We start from the raw sequence: 20,099 nt of genomic DNA, 5'->3' as shown, positions 1-20,099 counted from the left end.
AAATAAATTATCTAAAGTACAAAAAAAACCCTACTAAATTACAGAAAATAATACAATAATTACAAGAATTTCAAACTAATTACACCTACTCTATTCCCCCTATCAAAATAAAAAAAGCCCCCTAAAATAAAAAAAACAACCCTACCCTACACTAAATTACAAATAGCCCTTAAAAGGGCCTTTTGCGGGGCATTGCCCCAAAGTAATCAGCTCTTTTACCTGTAAATAAAAATTACAACTTCCCTCCCAACATTAAAACCCATCACCCACACAACCAACCCTACTGTATCACCCTACCTTGAGAAGTCTTCACCCAACTGGGCCAAAGTCCTCCACGAAGCAGGCAGAAGTAGTCCTCCAGACGGGCAGAAGAGGTCCTCCAGACGAGCAGAAGTCTTCATCCAGACGGCATCTTCTATCTTCATCCATTCAGCGCAGAGTGGCTCCATCTTCAAGACACCCGATGCGGAGCATCCTCTTCAAACGACGGACAACTGAAGAATGAATGTTCCTTTAAATGACGTCATCCAAGATGGCGTCCCTCAATTACGATTGGCTGATAGAATTCTATCAACTAATCGAATTAAGATAGAAAAAATTCTATTGGCTGATGAAGTTAAAATAGGCAGCAGATTAGGGGTTAATAAATGTAGGTAGGCCTGCGGCGACATTGGGGGCGGCAGATTAGGGGTTAATAACTATAATGTAGGTTCGGCGATGTTGGGGGCATCAGATTAGTGGTTCATAAGTTATAATGTAGTTGGGGGGCGGTGTCCAGAGCAGCAGATTAGGGGTTAATAATATAATGTAGGTGTCGGCGATGTCAGGGGCGCAGATTAGGGGTTAATAAGTGTAGATTAGGGGGTGTTTTAGACTCGGGGTTCATGTTAGGGTGTAAGGTGTAGACATACAAATGTATTTCCCCATATGAAATCAATGGGGCTGTGTTAGAAGCTGAACGCTGATTTTTTGCAGGTGTTAGTTTTTTTTTCAGCCGGCTCTCCCCCTTTGATTCCTATGGGGAAATCGTGCACAAGCACGTTTTACCTGCAGCGCTGGTATTGAGGTGAGATGTGGAGCTACATTTTGCTCATTCGCTCACTTTTTTTGCGGTTAACACCGGGTTTGTAAAAACCCGTAATACCAGCGCTGTCTGCAAGTGAGCGGTGAGGGAAAACTGCTCGTCTAGCACCACACACCTGTTAACGCAAAACTCGTAATCTAGTGACAGTTAATAGTGAAAGCAGTTATTATCCACTACACATCCAAAGAAGCCATTAAAAACCCTAATATTGGAATAAACAGATATTTAGAAACAGAAGTATTTTGGATGCACCTATTAAACCCACTCTGGGATTTTCAAGTCTAAAAGTGAATATGCAAGCAAAAGAAATACACTGCGATCCTCCAAAGTAAGCATACGTAGTTTTAATGTCCATATAGTAGATTAAAACATCTTGATAGGCAACAGAGTAGTTAAAATCAAAAGAATAGGCAGAACATTTTCAGGAACTGGTCTGTCGCCAAAAAAAAGTGAATATAACTACTTTAAAAAAAAATAAAAAACACATATTTTAAACCATATTATGAAAAACGTTAATGAAGTTGGGAATAGATCAAATATTGCTCACAAATCATAAAATACATTTATTTACTAATAAATATGTAATTAAAACATCAATAAAAATAAAAGGCAACAAATAACATATTTAATTTATAAAAACTAATCTAAAATTGAGACCAATCTATAGTGGGATATATTATCAGATCAAACCCTATTATAACATAGTATCAGATAGAAGGAGTTAACCCTATTATAACATAGTATCAGATAGAGGGAGTTAACCCTATTATAACATAGTATCAGATAGAAGGGGGTAAAGATTGTCTCACAATTGCAGTTTATATTAATGACAAAAAAGAGAAAAAAAATGCAATTGTCATAACGTTAATAATCCCTTTTTAACTGGCCAGTAGTAGGAATGATTTATAGACAATAGAGTTATTAAAAAGTGCCCGGGACTTTCAATGAAAAAAATAATTTTAAAGGCAAACCTTAAAAGGAAAAAACATGTCCTTCTGTTTTTGATTTGTCTGGCGATTACCGGTAAAAGCCTTATGAGCAAAAAAACATCTATCTGCTATCTCTTCTGTTGAAATTGTGGCATGTCCCTTGAGCCTGGATTACAGGGAAGTATTTACCCCTTTTTGTGGTCTTCTCGGATACCCGGGAGCAGACTAGCCTCAGCATTATCTGTTGTAAACTCTGACCTTAGGGAATAAATCTTGTTCTGGTATGGCTCCTGTGTTTGCAATGCATCTCCAGCATTCTCTTTAGGCGACAGTCTTTCTCTCTTGCTCTTAACAAATTACGCTACGTGGTTTCGGTTGTGTCTACAGCCTTTCTCAAGCGATATATCGCTGGAGATACATTGCAAGCACAGGAGCCGTACCAGAACAAGATTGATTCCCTAAGGTCAGAGTTTACAAAGGATAACGCTGAGGCTAGTCTGCTCCCGGGTATCTGAGAAAATTAGAAGATATATGCACCGTATATGTGATCGCTAGATACAAAGGTTAAAAACTTGCCCTTTCACTTCCATACCTCCCCCTGAGAATGTTGGCTGAAAATGTCACAGGCTTCCACTGACAAGCTGAGAGAACCTGTCACTCCTATTCTGCTGCTCCTTCCTGGTTTGCAAAAAAGCATTTTTATTTTCTTCTTTTCATTTTTTTTTTGTTTTGTTTTTCAGCTGTTTTAATTTTCAGTAAATCAAAGAATTAGCAAAAAAGCCATTTTTGTTGTCGTCTTTGATTCTTCCAAAAATGAATGCACATGTCTAGTATACAGTACGTGTATGTATGTGTGTATATATATATAGTATATATATATATATATATCAAGAAAGTTTATAGAAGAGACAGAAGCAAGGAAGATACTTTGCTTAAAAAAGCAGGAATTCAGCACTCTTTTTAAAAAGGACACACAGCTCTATAGTAAACAAAATAGCAGTTTTATTGATACAGAAGATTTGCTACTTAGACACATTTCATCCCCTGTGAGATAGACAGGGCAATAGTAAACTGATGCGCAGGGCAACATAGCCTAAACCATGATGACAAGATAATAAATATTTTCATAAATAACAGTTAAGAAACCTGACCGGTCAGGTATGCAAGGTACCTTTGGATATATTTCCACAATGTATAGTGTTTATTAGAGGTGTAATTAGAGAAAACCACACCCAGCTGCTCACAGGACACCCACAGTTGTAAATGGAGGATAAAACCTGGGCCGGTGAACTTGGGGATCTAGGTTTCCAAGTTTACACTCAATATGCTGTGGCTGAAAAGAATGCAGTGTTTGCCACACAAACAATAACATGCTATGCATACAGTCAAGATAAGTGACATTTTGTTAAATACATAAAGTGACGTAGTAGTCCACCCCAACTACAAAGCCTGCTGCTCACAGACCTATGTATAAGTATAAATAGGGGTATAGTCTGGGCAGGTAAAAGTTTTGGGATCCAAGTTGTGAACTTGTGGGGATAAGTCGCTCTATATTAGAAATTATTTTACACGTATGCTAAGAGCTAGCTATTGTAACATCAAAAGACACCATTCATGTATATAAAGTCCTTAAGGCATCCATTAAAAGTTCCTTATAGCAAAGTGCAGATAAAGGCGTGGGAAAAATCATGAATAGTTCTCCTATGTTGCTTTAAGAAAAATGCATAGAACTGCGTCTCATAGGCAATTGCTGTGGCTGTAAGATATCAGCTGAATTTGTAAGCTGCCTTCTTGTCAGCAACAATATCACACTATACTGCACCTTGACAGTTCCAGGTGTTGCTGCTATGGCAGGAGCGGCCGTGCACCACCTTATCCCTCCTTGTTCGTCTGTGTATGCTTCCGACCTTGAAGCTTTACCAGATACCGTTGCAAGCAAACAAACCACTCAGCGTTCAAGCGAGATTGTGGAAGGTACGATGCGTCCCGTATTCCAGTCAGCTGATGCCGACGCAAGTTTTCACCCCCTCGACTTGTAAAAAAGGCGGGCTTCATCATGGCGTATAATTCAGGTAAGAGACAGGCCTCTTTTATACAGAACAGATGTATCCGCCCTGATATTGTGATATAGGTGGGGATGTATAAGTTGGTAAGACATTTTTATTAGATATTGTCAATAAGAAAATTGCTTTTTTATAGGAAGCAAACCATGTGAAGTTTGTCATTTAAACCATTGGGGTACTGGGCGCCTAGTGTAGATATCCATCCACATTCTTTCCTAAGAAGTGTCTTGTCGTTGTCACCTCCTCTGCCATTGACAATGCCTCTGTCAATGCCAATGAACTGGAGAGAGTCAGGATTTTTAGTATGGAATTCTTCAAAGTGTTTGGCCACATTGCTTTTTTGGTTGACATTCTTTATGTCATCACGATGTTCAGTTATTCGATCTTTGATCATTCTTTTAGTTTTTTCCCACGTAATAATGGGGACATGAACAGGAGAGCAGATATACAACACCCTCTGAATTGCAGTTTGTAAAATGTTTAAGTTTGTAGACCTTGCCATTGTTTGCAGTGAAAACTTTTGTTTTTGCCATGTATCTGCATGTGACGCACTTACCACATTGGTAGTTCCCCACACGTCTATTTTGAGTAAGCCAGTTTTGTTTTTTAGGTTGTGATACAAACTGGCTTCTCACCAATTTATCTTGTAGGCTTGGAGCCCTTCTTGCTGTCAATCCTGGATTATCACCTACCTCACGGGCTACATTTTCATCACTCAACAGTGTATTCCAGTTTTTAGCAAGAATTAGCCTAAGGCCATTCCATTGACAATTATATTCAGTAATGAATCTAATTGTGGAGGTTGTATCTTTTTCTTTTGGAAATAACAAGTTGTCTCTATTCATGCGTGTCGCCTTATTTTTGGCCTCCTTTACAACTTTTTTCGAATAGCCTCGCTCCACAAAATTTTGCTCCATTACTGCCGCATGTTTCAAGTACTTTTCCATGGAGGAACAATTCCTGCGCAGTCTCAGGAATTGTCCTCCAGGGATACTTCTCTTGAGATGGGTAGGATGATGACTAGAAGCCAGGAGGAGGCTATTTGTAGCCGTCTGCTTCTTATGATTCTCGTTGTTAGGGTTCCATTTTCCACCCTAACTTTTACATCAAGAATAGTTATTTGAACCTTACTGTATTGTACTGTAAGTATGATGATTTTATCATTTGAAATTAAAACAGATACAAATTCTTTCAAGCTCTCCACATTCCCTTCCCATATCATGAAGATATCGTCCACATATCAAAGCCACATGTGGATGCTATTCTCAAAGAGAGGGTTGAGATACACCTCCATCATCTCCCAGGATCCAAGATGTAAGCACAAGTGGCACCCATCACCGTTCCTCTTAGCTGTTGGTAGACTATGCCATCAAACATAAAAATTTTGTTTGTTATAATAAATTTTAATAGTCTGATTACAAAGTCTGTATGGTTACGGAGAGAGTGTCCCCTAGTCGAAAGAAATTGTTCACAAGCTTGTATGCCAGTCTCGTGAGGAATAGATGAATATAGCCCCTCGACATCCAATGGGACTAAAAGGGCTCTCTGTGGGATATCTAGACCATCTATTTTCCGCAGAAAGTCAGCTGTATCTAGTACAAACAATGACACTGTGCCTAGGAATGGTCGAAGAAAGAAATCTACATAATTTTCCAGATTTTCAGTAAGGCTGCCTATCCCGGCTATGATTTGCCTCCCTGGTGGGTTAAGCTGGTTCTTATGAATCTTAGGAATGCAATAGAACACTGGCATAATTGGAAAATCCGAATACATGTATTTTAATTCAGCAAGACTAATGATGCCTTCCATTTTAGCATCATTGAGTATGTTAAAGAGAATAGATTGGTAGGGAAGGAATAGGATTGTATGTGAGGACGCTTGTATTGGGTCTCTATCTAGGAGTTGTCTTTTTACTTCTAGAGTATACTTTTTCTCATCCCATAGTACAAGGTTCTCGCCCTTGTCCGCCGGTTTTATGACCACATCACTAGAATTCATTAGTTCATTTAGAGCCTTTCAGCTTTGGTTAGATTGTCATTAACTAAGCCAAAGTTAGAAATTCTTTGTAAGTCTTTCTCTACCTGCTTAACAAATATATTAACTGCAGGTACCATAGAAATCTGGGGCATATACCTAGACTTAGGTTTAAAATTTGATATAGCTTTCTTCTCTGGGGATTCTTCCTCAAATTGTGTTAAACTTAGATTACTTCCCTCAGTGTCCATCAGGAGTTCTTGCAAGTCCTGATAGCCATTCTGTCTTCTTGCGTTAGGACTACATCTTCTACTAGATGTTTGCTTTTGTCTTTCATAATTTGGGGAAAGAACAATGTGTCTCGCAAATAAATGTAAATCTTTAAGAAAGTTAATTTATCAAAGTTATTTGTAGGGCAAAAGGATAGGCCCTTCCTTAACACAATCATATGTGCTAGGTTAAGTTTAAAAGAAGACAGATTGACTACCTGTAGGTCTGGAATCTGGGATTTTAATAACCCCTGCATCCCCAGTACCTCTGTGTTCAATTCTGTTGGAAACTTCCCTGGTTCTGGTATGAGTCCTGTTGGCGTCTTTGTCTGGAGGGGTATCTCTTCTCTTTGGAGTTTATATTCCCCCCCCCCGGGTCCTAACCCCTCTTCTACCCCTAAAAACCTTGTGTATTACTTGTTCCATTTTTAGGGGTTTCTAGTTCAATGCCTGACCCATCAGTCCCAGAGTCATAAGACCCTTTGACTGTTTGATAGCTGTACACTCTATTGTTTTTATAGTCATCACTGTGTGTTTTTATATAATTTTGTAAGCTTGATGTTTCTGCTCTAAGTTTAACCTGTTTCACAAGTAACTTTTTATAGTCTTTAAATGTTTCATATAAATTAATAGGAGTATTATTTTTATCCTGACCCTCTACCAGATTGGACATAGACAGGCTGGCAGTCAATTTTGTTTCCCAATATTCATCTGACAGAGTAAAGGCCATCCTACAGAAAATATGGAATGTGACCCTGAACTAAATAGTCTGTACCCTAAGATACTGATATTCAAAATCAAATTTCTAGCTATGGATCAACCACTATGGAAACCCTGAGTGTTGGGCAACTAGGCCTAAGTAAACAAGGTCGTATAGTATTATATCAAGCATGAAATGAGGTGGGAAGCATGTGCTAGGCAAGAGATGTACTGAGCAAAATAGGGGTAAATATGTATAAGTAGTACTATTAGAAGAGCCCCTAGCTATAGCCAATAGGAGGCTTGTGGTGCAGACCCTTTAAAATAATGTATCAAGAAAGTTTATAGAAGACACAGAAGCAAGGAAGATACTTTGCTTTAAAAAGACAGGGAATTCAGCACTCTTTTTAAAAAGGACACACAGCTCTATAGTAAACAAAATAGCAGTTTTATTGATACAGAAGATTTGCTACTTAGACACATTTCATCCCCTGTGAGATAGACAGGGCAATAGTAAACTGAAGCGCAGGCCAACATAGCCTAAACCATGATACAAGATAATAAAATATTTTCATAAATAACAGTTAAGAAACCTGACCGGTCAGGTATGCAAGGTACCTTTTGGATATATTTCCACAATATATAGTGTTTATAGAGGTGTAATTAGGAAAACCACACCCGGCTGCTCACAGGACCCCCACAGTTGTAAATGGAGGATAAAACCTGGGCAGGTGAACTTGGGGATCTAGGTTTCCAAGTTTACACTCTATATGCTGTGCTGAAAAGAATGCAGTGTTGCCACACAAACAATTAACATGCTATGCATACAGTCAAGATAAGGACATTTTGTAAATACATAGAGTGACGTAGTAGTCCACCCAACTACACCCTGCTGCTCACAGACCCCTATATAAGTATAAATAGGGTATAGTCTGGGCAGGTAAAATTTTTGGGATCCAAGTTGTGGGGATAAGTCACTCTATATTAGAAATGATACATCCTAGTATTTACACATATGCTAAGAGCTAGCTATTGTAACATCAAAAGACACCATTCATGTATATAAAGTCCTTAAGGCATCCATTAAAAGTTCCTTATAGCAAAGTGCAGATTAAGGCGTGGGAAAAATCATGAATAGTTCTCCTATGTTGCTTTAAGAAAAATGCATAGAACTGCGTCTCATAGGCAATTGCTGTGGCTGTAAGGTATCAGCTGAATTTGTAAGCTGCCTTCTTGTCAGCAAGGATATCACACTATATTGCATCTTGATAGTTCCAGGTGTTGCTGCTACGGTAGGAGCAGCTGTGATCCACCTTATCCCTCCTTGTTCATCTGTGTATGCTTCCGACCTTGAAGCTTTACCAGATACTGTTGCAAGCAAACAAAACGCTCAGCGTTCAAGCGAGATTGTGGGAGGTACGATGCATCCCGTATTCCAGTCAGCTGATGCCGACGTGCGTTTCACTCCCTCGACTTGTAAAAAAGCAGGGGCTTCATCAGGGCATATAATTCAGGTAAGAGACAGGCTCTTTTATACAGAACAGATGTATCCGCCCCTAGATAGGTGAAAGATACTGGCTGTTATCCTATTCAGAATATTACTATACCATATTGAAGGAACTAGTAGTAAATCATCAATACATTTATGTAATCAATTGTAAATCTTAACATACAAATTAGAACCATATGAATTATAAATGTCCTGATGAAGGTCTGAATGAGGGCCGAAATGTCGACCATGTTCTGTTGATACTATTAATAAGGCAAAAAATGGGCTTATGTACAAATCCTGAGAGTGCCCTTTTCTACATGGATTCATATACTTCTTTCTTTTGAAGATTGCACCCAGGTCTGTCATACACCACCCAGGTTGGAGTGCTGGGCCACAGGCTAATTGACACAGTATATATATATATATATATATATAAAGAGAGAGAGAGAAACTCATACTATATATATATATATATATATATATATATATATAATATATATATATCATTCTACATCCTATACGCTTGTTGTGAAATTCATTATGTTATGAGCATTAGTTTGTTTACCAAGTGTAATGGATGAACTGTTATAGCTGTGGAATATATGTTTCTCATCAATGTCCAGTACTGCTATAGGTTTTTTAATACGAGCATTTGCACAGTCACAATTTGTGTAAGAGCCGTGATGGCTCATATTACATTTTAAGTATTAGATTAACACTATGTTTACTTTGTGACTTATGGTCACCTTAGCAACATGTTTGGCGTTTTTTTTGCTAATTGGGAGGGAGGGGTTTGTTTGTTTGACTGTATAAATTCACTAATGTTTGATGCAATCACTGTCTGAGGAAGGGGATACACTGTCCCCGAAACGTCACTATTTCTTTGCCAAGTAAAGTTTGTTGAAAAGTCCAGTGAGTGCAAGTTCTCTTTGTTACTATATATATATATATATATATATATATATATATATATATATATATATATATATATATATATATAAAGAGAGAGAGAGAAACACATACTATATATATAGTATATATATATATATATATATATATATATATATAAAACACAGGAATGGACTACACTCTCAAACTGGGCTGGGTAAACATCCCATGACCCTGCAAGCTCATCGTACAGCTGCCTGAGAGTGCTGGTGAGCACCAAGGGCTGTGAGCTTGCAGGGTCATGGGATGTTTACCAAGTCCGGTTTGAGAGTGCAGTCCATTCAGTCCATTCCCCTTGTTTTGTATGTGTCTAGGGAAATTACAAAGTGCCTGTGTCACCCTTGTTTGTATCTCAGTGTGTTTAGTTGAAGGCATGCATTGTGTGACTGTTGGTTAGGGTCCCAGGGAGGAAAGGACCTTGATATATACTGCTGTATGTATGTATGTATATATATATATATATATATATATATATATATACAGTATATATATATATATATATAGTCAAAAGGCTACACAGGATAACTGTGTGTGTTACCAACCCAATATAAACAAGCATGTTTAAGCCAACTTTGACGAACCTCATTTAGTAATATTCAAACGGAAACCAGAATAGAAGACATGCATCTGGCTCTCATTGTTCCATGTTTTCTCATAGTGACAGTTTCTTGGCTGTAAATTTGTGGTAAATTAGGATAAAAATAAAACGCTGGCAGCAATCATTGCACCTGTAATATGTGACGTCTTTGGCTGCGTAATAAAGGAATAGCCTAGGAAGTGACAAAGTTTGTTTTAAATTATTATTAATCTTAAGGGAACATTCTAATATAATAATACAATACTTTTTAGGGCATTTTATTATGGATGAATGTTCACTACACACATGTTGCACTCTGATTACAAATAGAGTGCAACATGCAAGTTGTATGGAGCACTAAGGTAGCTCCAGAGCAATCCATAATACTCGTCTTCTTATTTTGTTTATATTTAGTAGACGTGTGCATTCGTCAATTTGTTTTCTGAATGAATGTTAAATATAAGTAGTGGTATTTGGCTCTTTTTTTCACTGGACTTATTTGTGTAAAAGTGCAAATCACACAAATATTTAAACGGACATTATACACTATATTTTTTTTTTCATAAATGTTTTGTAGATGATCCATTTATTTCATCCATACAGGTTTTTTGGTTTTTTTTTTTTAAATGTATAGTTTTGCTTATTTTTAAATAACATTGTGCTGATTTTTAGACTCCTAACCAAGCCCCAAAGTTTTAGAAGTAGACTGTTGTCTACCTACTCCAGCTTGCTCCTATTTGTGTAAAGAGTCTTATCATATGCCGGAGTGGGGGGGAGAGTGTCCGCTCTTTTTGTTTTCCAGACCCTTTCACTGGGTGTCCCAGCCTAACACTTTCAAAAGTGCTAAACTGGGAGCTTCTAAGTAAGTTTTTAAAAGGTTTTAGACTGGATTTTTAGATCAGTATCTGTGCATATTATTCTTTATAGTAGTGTCTATTACATGCAAACAAGTTGCCAAATACATATGCCTAATATTTAGTGTGAGCATTACTATGGTGCACATACTAATGCGCTATCTTACATGACAACAAGTCCTGCCGGATAGCACAGATGCATAACTCCCCCCAGGTAATGCATTTCATTTAGGGCCTGTATAAAAAAAAAAAACCTGTCAGATACCACAGATGTTTAAAGTGTAAGCTTTCTAGAGCAATACTTTGTGTACTAGATGTCTTGGTTTATTTCTTTGCTACACAGTTTTCATGTTAGTTTAGTTGCTTATTTTAGATACAACGCATACAGTCATAGACACACACATTACACCCTTGATTCTTTACCACCCCATTGTCATATACCTTATCCCAATTCCACTTTCTCAGCAACTCAAACCTTCAACCACTATTAACCATTTGTTCAATTAATGTGATCTTATTTCAACCTTAATTAATCTAATTCTATAGCATTTTAGGGTGTATTCATAAAAACAACACCAAGCGATGATGGGTAAAACATTTTTTTAGAGAAAACAATATTTTGGATCCTGCCCTAATGAACTTAATTTATTGTTTTTAATATGCACAAACTCTCTGCACTACTACTGTTTTGTGCTTTCAACTTAAAGTACAGGGTATTATATATATATATATATATATATATATATATATATATATATATATACACACAGTATATAAATGCAATGTATCTCAGATTAGGGCAATGTAGAATTATAATCTATGCTCATTGATTCCTTAAGGTAAGGGATACATTTAACCAGGGGTCAAGTTGAGCGGGAACGCGTGGGAACAGTGTTCCTGTGCTATTTTTGCAGGAGGAAATACGTTCCCTCTGGGCAGAGAACAGAAATGCTTCAGTAAACATTGCTGCTGCTGGAGGGAGGAGCTGGAGCACAGTCTGAGGAAAGGGATAGTGAGATCCTCTAGTAATGGGCAGTAACACTTTCTACAATACACTAAATGCAAGCCTGTCAGTGGTCCTGCTGTGTGATCAACACTGCATTGTATAAACACATGGTGCTTTCTGTGTGTCTTGCTCTGGGGTTATTTAGCTTCCCTCAGCAGAAATAGGACTATTGCACCTTAAGTGGGTGAGACTTTGTGACAGAGGAGGATTCTCAGGCCCAAAGACAACCATTTAACTCTTCATTGGATTTAATTGGCTTTCATTAACCAAAGTGTATAGATTATATACATACAAATACAGTGTGTGCATGTGTGTATAAACAATATTAATGGGGAGGGTGGAGTGGAAGTCTTGGTGAGTTCCCGCACATTTTTTGGAGGACTTGACCCCTGCATTTAACCCCCTTATACATTTTGATTATTCGGTAATGTGCTTAAGGGATATGAAACCCAAAGATTTTCTTTCACAATTCAGATAGAGCATATATTTTTTAAACAACTTTCTAATTTACTTATATTATCAATTTATCTTTGTTCTCTTGGTATCTTTTATTAAAAGCAGGGATGTATCTGCTTAGGAGTCTGCCCATTTCTGGAGGACTATATGGCAGCAGTTTTGTAAGAATGCTATCCATTTGCAAGACCACTAGATGGCAGCATTATTTACTGCCATGTAGTGTTGGCAAGACCACTAGATGGCAGCATTATTTACTACCATGTAGTGTTTGCAAGACCACTAGATGGCAGCATTATTTACTACCATATAGTGTTTCAGACACCTACCTTGGTATTGCTTCAAGAAGGAATACCATGGAAACAAAGCAAATTTGATAACAGAAGTAAATTGAAAGTTTATTTTTTAAATTGTATATTCTGTATACTCTGAACCTCAAAAGAAAAAAGTTAAGTTTCATATCCCTTTAATTTCTGTTGTGTGGCAGAGGGAGACAGATATAATATTCCACTATATAAAAAAAAAGTATATATAAAATGATATGCTGTATATATATATATATATATATATATATATATATATATATATATATAAAATTTATTTTTATTTATTTATAAAATATTTTACCAGGAAGGATACATTGAGATTTCTCTCATTTTCAAGTATGTCCTGGGTCCATAAAACATTGCATTGATACAATAGGGTACAATAAAATACAAAAACAATATTAATACATAATATATGCAAAATTTAACATAGAACAAGTAGGAAATATATAATCAACCATGACAGGTGCATACTGTTTTGAGATATGCAAAGTGGGATCTCTTAAAGGATTTTAGGCTTGGGGAAGGTTTTAAAGTGTGCGGGAGATCTTTCCATAATTGTGGTGCTCTGTTGGAAAAGGAGGATCGAGCTGCTTTCTTTTTGCATGGAGGCAAGCTAAATAATGTGCTAGTACTGGATCTGAGGTTATGGGAGGTGGGAACAGCCGGGGAGAGCATTCTGCTCAGGTTTCAGTATATATATATATATATATATATATATATATATAGAAAACAGAAAGGAGTCCGGACCAGCTTCTCAAAACAAGGTTCTTTTATTGGCAAATGAATAGCGCATAAAAACAGCAGCTCTGCAAAAACATGTGTTCAAAACTAATTTGCAGGCAAAGCAGTAACATGGCCAGGTAGTAAGGGCTGTTAGGAGCACAAAGATGGGCTTGTCTGACGCGTTTCAGCTCCTATGGAGCCTTACTCATAGACTGCATAATGCCCATTTCTCATATGCAAATTTATATAGGCTTGCCTAACTTCTTATTGGATGTTGTAAGGCCCAATTCAGCTAACAGGTGTACACACCTATGAGGGAAGGACTGGGGGATACGGGCTTCGTTATAGTGCATGCTTGTACTTGTTAAACATATATATGTACACACACACTTGTATGGTTGCTAATATAGAGGATAACATATAGAATTATAGACAATGAAAGATAACATTTGATAATGTTCATATCCATATTCTATAGTTAACCCATCAATGAATGTAATGGCAATACAAGGTTTTTTAGCTTGTATAGTGAGGCACTTAGTTACTTAGATATTTAAACTTTTAAATCAACATAGAATTAAAATGTGAGCATAGAAATGCCCATATTACCTAACTTGTTGAATATAGGAATACACCTGTATATATGACACAAGCGTGATTATAAGCTACCTATAATAAAGGAATAAGCTTAAATGCGTAGATAGTACTTGTGAATAGTTTAACCATGGAAACTGCTTGTTCTATGAACAAGGAGATTATTTTGTGGTTTGTCTATTCTATTCCTATCCAGAATGTGATTTAGTGCTAGATGGCCTAAAGGGAGCATAGATTCCTAAAAGTTAAGTTTAAATTGAAACTATAATATGAAACCTCAGTGCTATAGTAATTTTTTAAGCTCAAAAGCTATACTCAATAATTTCATTTTTATCTAGATAAGCAACACATATATTCCTATTACTGCTCTGAACCCCCTGTTGAGTGAATAATTAACTTGACCTCCATCTGATTATCTGGTAATCATTGCTGGTCTTGGATTATTCAGACATGAGTAAGGAATTAAACAGATTAATTTCAATTTAAATATAAATGTAAATGCTGAAAGCAGAGTAGAGATGGTATCGAATAGCGGACTGGTCTAGATTACCAATGGTTGATAAGATCTGTTTCTATATTTAGACCTAGGGGTTGTCTAGTCCCCAATGTGAAGATCCAAAAAACCTCCTTTCTAAGCAGGTCCTTGGATCTATCACCTCCCGTGGTCTCCTTGGGATATGGTCTATGATTATATATATATAGCAGGCCAAAAAAGCTCACTCCAATGAGGATTAATTTCCACCTTGTATGTCTGCGGAGGGGTTTTGTGGTCCGAAAACTTTCACATTAAAGTGTCCATTTGGCAATTAAACCCATTGGAGTGCGCTTTCTTTTGCCTGTTTTTAATACTTTTGCAGCACTCTGAGTTATTGCTGCATAAAGTCTGGAGTGCAATCTGTATATATATGAGCCATGGAATTATTGCATAAGCAATATCACATATAGGCAAGTATCACCACTCGCTTTTACCCAGAAGTGCCCTGTATACATTGTCACCAATGCACCAGAGAATTCTGGGTAAGATATGTTTCAAGCTTATTAACCAGGGCCGGAAAAATAAGACCAACAGATATAAGAAAAAACAAGCAAACTCTGCCCTTTACATCAGCACACAGCAGGCACCATTTCCTAAATTGAGGACAGTTGGCCCAGCTGATCCGGCCCACCGGGAAATATCCTGGCATCCCAGTGACCCAATCTAGCACTGTAATTATTTGTCCAGAAGTGGATTTGTTTTTGTCCCACAAGGGGATTGCTGTGGTTAAAGAGACATTATACACTAGATTTTTCTTTGTATAAATGTTTTGTAGATGATCCATTTATATAGTCATACAGGGTTTTTTTTTTTTTTTTTTAAAGTATAGTTTTGCTTATTTTTAAATAACATTGCTCTGATTTTCAGACTTCTAACCAAGCCCCAAAGTTTTAGGAGAATAATGATGTATACCTACTCCAGCTTGCTACTGTTTGTGTAAAGGGTCTTTTCATATGCAGAGGTAGGGGGAGGGGGGAGTGTCTGCTATTTCCCACTTGCAGCTACCTTTTAAACAGAGCTAAACTGGGAGCTTCTAAGTAAGTTTTTAAATGGTTTTATACTGGATTTTTAGATCAGTATCTGTGCATATTTTTATTTATAGTAGTGTTTATTACATGCAGTTATATGAAAATTGGTGTATACTGTCCCTTTAAACACAGTACTGGAAGCAAAAAGGATGAGATATTGTATATCTAATTTGCATATCTTACCCAGAATCCTCTGGTGCTTTGGTAACAATGTATACAGAGTACTTCTGAAGAAAAGCAATCAGGGATACTTACCTAGATTTGCTAATTGTCTATGCAATAATTCTCTGACTCTTATTTATTTATTTATTTATTTCAAACTGTATTTATCCAAAAAACTGTAACAGAAAAAGTGAACAGTACTGACTGAGCAAGGGCAAGCACAAAGTTATGCACCACACTCAATCAATATTGCTTGACTTGTGATCTGATTTCATGTTTTTTGAACCACTAGCAATCTAAGGTTGCAGAGACCACGGGGACAGTGCTAAATGCAGGCAGAAGACTTAGGGCCTGGTATTCAAAACCTCGCCGCTCAGGGGAGATATTCTAAGAAAAACGGTGAAGCCTTTAAAAAAAATTAGACACACAAATTTTATCTTGAGACATGTTTATGTTTCTATGTAGTGTTCTTTATGTGAAACAGAAACACCTGTGTTACAATGCAAGGTCTAAAAAAAAAAACAAAGATTTTGTGTGATGTCTCTCCATGCCAGCGAAGTTTTGAAAATCCGGCCCTTATAGCCTCCTGTGTTGCTTGCTTCTAGTTAGGAACCTTGTCAATCCACAATTTGATAACTAGTTAGACTCCTCTCTAGAGCTGCAATGGATTGCCAGTAGTGATGTCGCAAACCTAAAAATTTTGGTTCGCGAACGGCGGACTCGGACTTCCGCAACTGTTCGTGAACGGGCGAACCGGGTGAACCGCCATTGACTTCAATAGGCAGGCGAACTTTAAAACCAACAGGGACTCTTTCTGGCCACAATAGTGATGGAAAAGTTGTTTCAAGGGGACTAACACCTGGACTGTGGCATGCCGGAGGGGGATCCATGGCAAAACTCCCATGGAAAATTACATAGTTGATGCAGAGTCTGGTTTTAATCCATAAAGGGCATAAATCACCTAACATTCCTAAATAGTTTGGAATAACGTGCTTTAAAACATCAGGTATGATGTTGTATCGATCAGGTAGTGTAAGGGTTACACCCGCTTCACAGTGACAGACCAAACTCCCCGTTTAAAGGGACAGTCTACACCAGAATTTTTATTGTTTTATATAATAGATAATCCCTTTATTACCCATTTCCCAGTTTTGCATAACTAACACATTTATAATAATATACTTTTAACCTCTGTGATTATCTTGTATCTAAGCCTCTGCAAACTGCCCCTTTTTTCAGTTCTTTTGACAGACTTGCAGTCTAGCCAATCAGTGCCTGCTCCCAGATAACTTCTCGTGCATGAGCACAGTGTTATCTATATGAAATACGTGAACTAACACCCTCCGATGTTTCACAGTCAAAAAAGTTTTTTTTTTTTAAATTTACACTACTGTTACAACAGATATGAGTGGTGGCACTAGTTGGCAAGTGGGCCTGGCACACACCCTGGCAGGCAGGCAACTGCAATTAGATTACACTAGCAGACTGATGTTTCACAGTCAAAAAAGTTTTTTTTTAAAAAAAAATTTACACTACTATTACAACAGATATGAGTGGTGGCACTAGTTGGCAAGTGGGCCTGGCACACACGCTGGCAGGCAGGCAACTGCAATTAGATTACACTAGCAGACTGATGTTTCACAGTCAAAAATGTTTTTTTTTTTTAAATTTACACTACTGTTACAACATATATGAGTGGTGGCACTAGTTGGCAAGTGGGCCTGGCACACACGCTGGCAGACAGGCAACTGCAATTAGATTACACTAGCAGACTGATGTTTCACAGTCAAAAATGTTTTTTTTTTTTAAATTTACACTACTGTTACAACAGATATGAGTGGTGGCACTGCAGGCAGGCAACTGCAATTAGATTACACTAGCAGACTGATGTTTCACAGTCAAAATTACACAGGCAAAAAAAAAAGACTGATGTTCTAGCCCTAAAAAGGGCTTTTTGGGCTGCTGTCCTTACAGCAGAGATCAGATGAGTCCTTCAGGACTGTAGTGGACACTGAATACACTAGCCTAGCTATCAATTTCCCTATGAAATCAGTAGCAGCTACACTGTCCCTCCTCTCACTAACAATGCAGCTTCCGAATGAATCTAAAATGGCTGCTGTCCAGAAGCTGGGAGGGTCTGGGAGGGAGTGTCTGCTGCTGATTGGCTGAAATGTGTCTGCAGACTGTGAGATACAGGGTCAAAGTTTACTCAATGATGACGAATAGGGGGCGGATCGAACATTGCATATGTTCGCCCGCCGCTGCAAACGTGAACAAGCTATCTTCGCCGGGAACTATTCGCTGGCGAACAATTCGCGACATCACTAATTGCCAGTCCTAAGCAGGACACACATATGAGTGAATCACAAGTAGCATATGCAGGTAGCTACCAATAACTGGTCATGCACTGCTCAATACTTTCTTGTGTTAACTTCTTTGCAGGGGTTAAACATGTAGCTACAGATTAGTATTTTTGCAAAAAAAATAAATGTTCAAAACAAATTGTAGAATTATTTTATTGTATTAAAATTTCCCTTACTAAACCCACATTACAGAGCATGCAATTTTAAGGAACTTTATAATTTACTCCTACAATTTTTCTTTGTTCTCTTGCTATCTTTATTTAAAAAGCACACATGCCCTTAGAGAGATACAACTGCACCTCACTGACGAGGCCCACAGAAGGCCGAAACGATCGTCTGGGGTTGTTGCTTCCCTTGTTCAGTGAAGAATTGCCTGGTATTTCGGCGCTGGACTGTCATTGGGCAGGATCAGACTGATATGCTACAGGATATTTTTTCTCTGTGAAGGGGCATAGTGTGCTAAAAGAACACGCACCCTGAGTTGCAATATAAATGAACAGGCATGGAAGTTATTCAACCTTTTGTTCTATCTCAGGAGTGCTGTTTCTTTCTCTTTTTTCATATTTATTTAAAAAGCAGGTATGAAAAGTTTAGGAACCTGATCATTTTTGGTTCAGAACCTGAGTTATGCTTGCATATTGGTGGCTAAATGTAGTCATCAATAAGCAAGCACTATCCAGGATGCTAAAACCTAAAATGGGCCAGCTCCTAAGCTTTACATTTCTGCTTTTTAAAATAAAGACAGCAAGAGAACAAAGGAAATTTGATAATAGGAGTAAACTAGAAAGTTGCTAAAATTGCATGCTCTATCTGAGTCATGAAAGAAAAAAATTGGTTTACGTATCACTTTAAAAAGAAATTATACCTTTGCTTTTTTTTATGTATTGGAATCTAAAAAAAACATTTCTATTGTATATATTTTTATTTGGATTTGAAATTGAAAAATTATTTTTAAAAAATGTTTTTATTTCCATAAAAAAACGAGTAGTAAACATAATTTATAAAATTCATCAAGTGAATAACATTTGAAGGAAGTTACAGAGACAGTCAAAACACAGAAGAGAAAAATAAATGGAAAGCAAAGATAGAAGGAATTTTCCAGTACATTAACTGATCCTAAGCAGATATATTTGTCTTTAATGTATCTGATATAAAGATTTCCTGTCACATTTCTTAGTGTCTACTGCAGTGGCAGTGTATAAAGATAAATATATGTCCTTGGGCTTTTCTAAAGTACATAAACTTGGGCAAAAATATTTTGTAAAGATTTGAAGTCTACTTGTCTTTTATAACAAGGCTAATGTTTATATTTTTCAAGGAAATTTTTATGAGTTGCATTCCTTAGGGGTCTCAGTTAGAAGTCAGTCACAAGTTTTTTTTCTCCTCGGGACATACTTGAATTCCATCAGCGAGCATATACAGATAAGTGAACTGACAAGCGGATATAAGGAATCTTCCAAATGTCACATAATTTATCAGTCAACCTTCCACATGTGATGTGTAAACATGTCATTAATATTAGGGCACCTTGTCTTAGGATGCACTTTATTATTATTCATGTATTTGTTTATTTATAAAGCGTGACATTTTCTTTCATACTACACAAGAGCTAGCACATATACAGACAACATATTAAAATGCAGTCTTTAAGACACTTGTACAGGGCAAGTTGCTCCTGAGAATTTATAGAAGTTGACGGATTGTATTTGAGAGAAAAAGTGAGGAAAGTCCATGTTGGCTTATTGACTCTTTCTGCTGGAGAAAGTGGTTATGGGTAAAAAAAAGACATTGTGGTAAATGTTTAGCTATTGAGATATAGTAGCATTACATTGCTTGTGATATAGAGCAAATATAAATATGCAGATAACAATCTAAAATAAAAAAAATCAGCATTATATAAAATCTGTAGACTATGAATCTGATGATCTAAGGCTTTCCACTCTGGCAAGATTATTTAAGATGTCTGGTGGGTATTCAGAGGTCTCTGAGAGAATTTTAGAAAGGCAAATTTTAGCTC

Source organism: Bombina bombina, chromosome 3 (assembly GCF_027579735.1).
Source record: "Bombina bombina isolate aBomBom1 chromosome 3, aBomBom1.pri, whole genome shotgun sequence".
NCBI lineage: Eukaryota > Metazoa > Chordata > Amphibia > Anura > Bombinatoridae > Bombina > Bombina bombina.
This window is presented reverse-complemented; position numbering follows the sequence as displayed.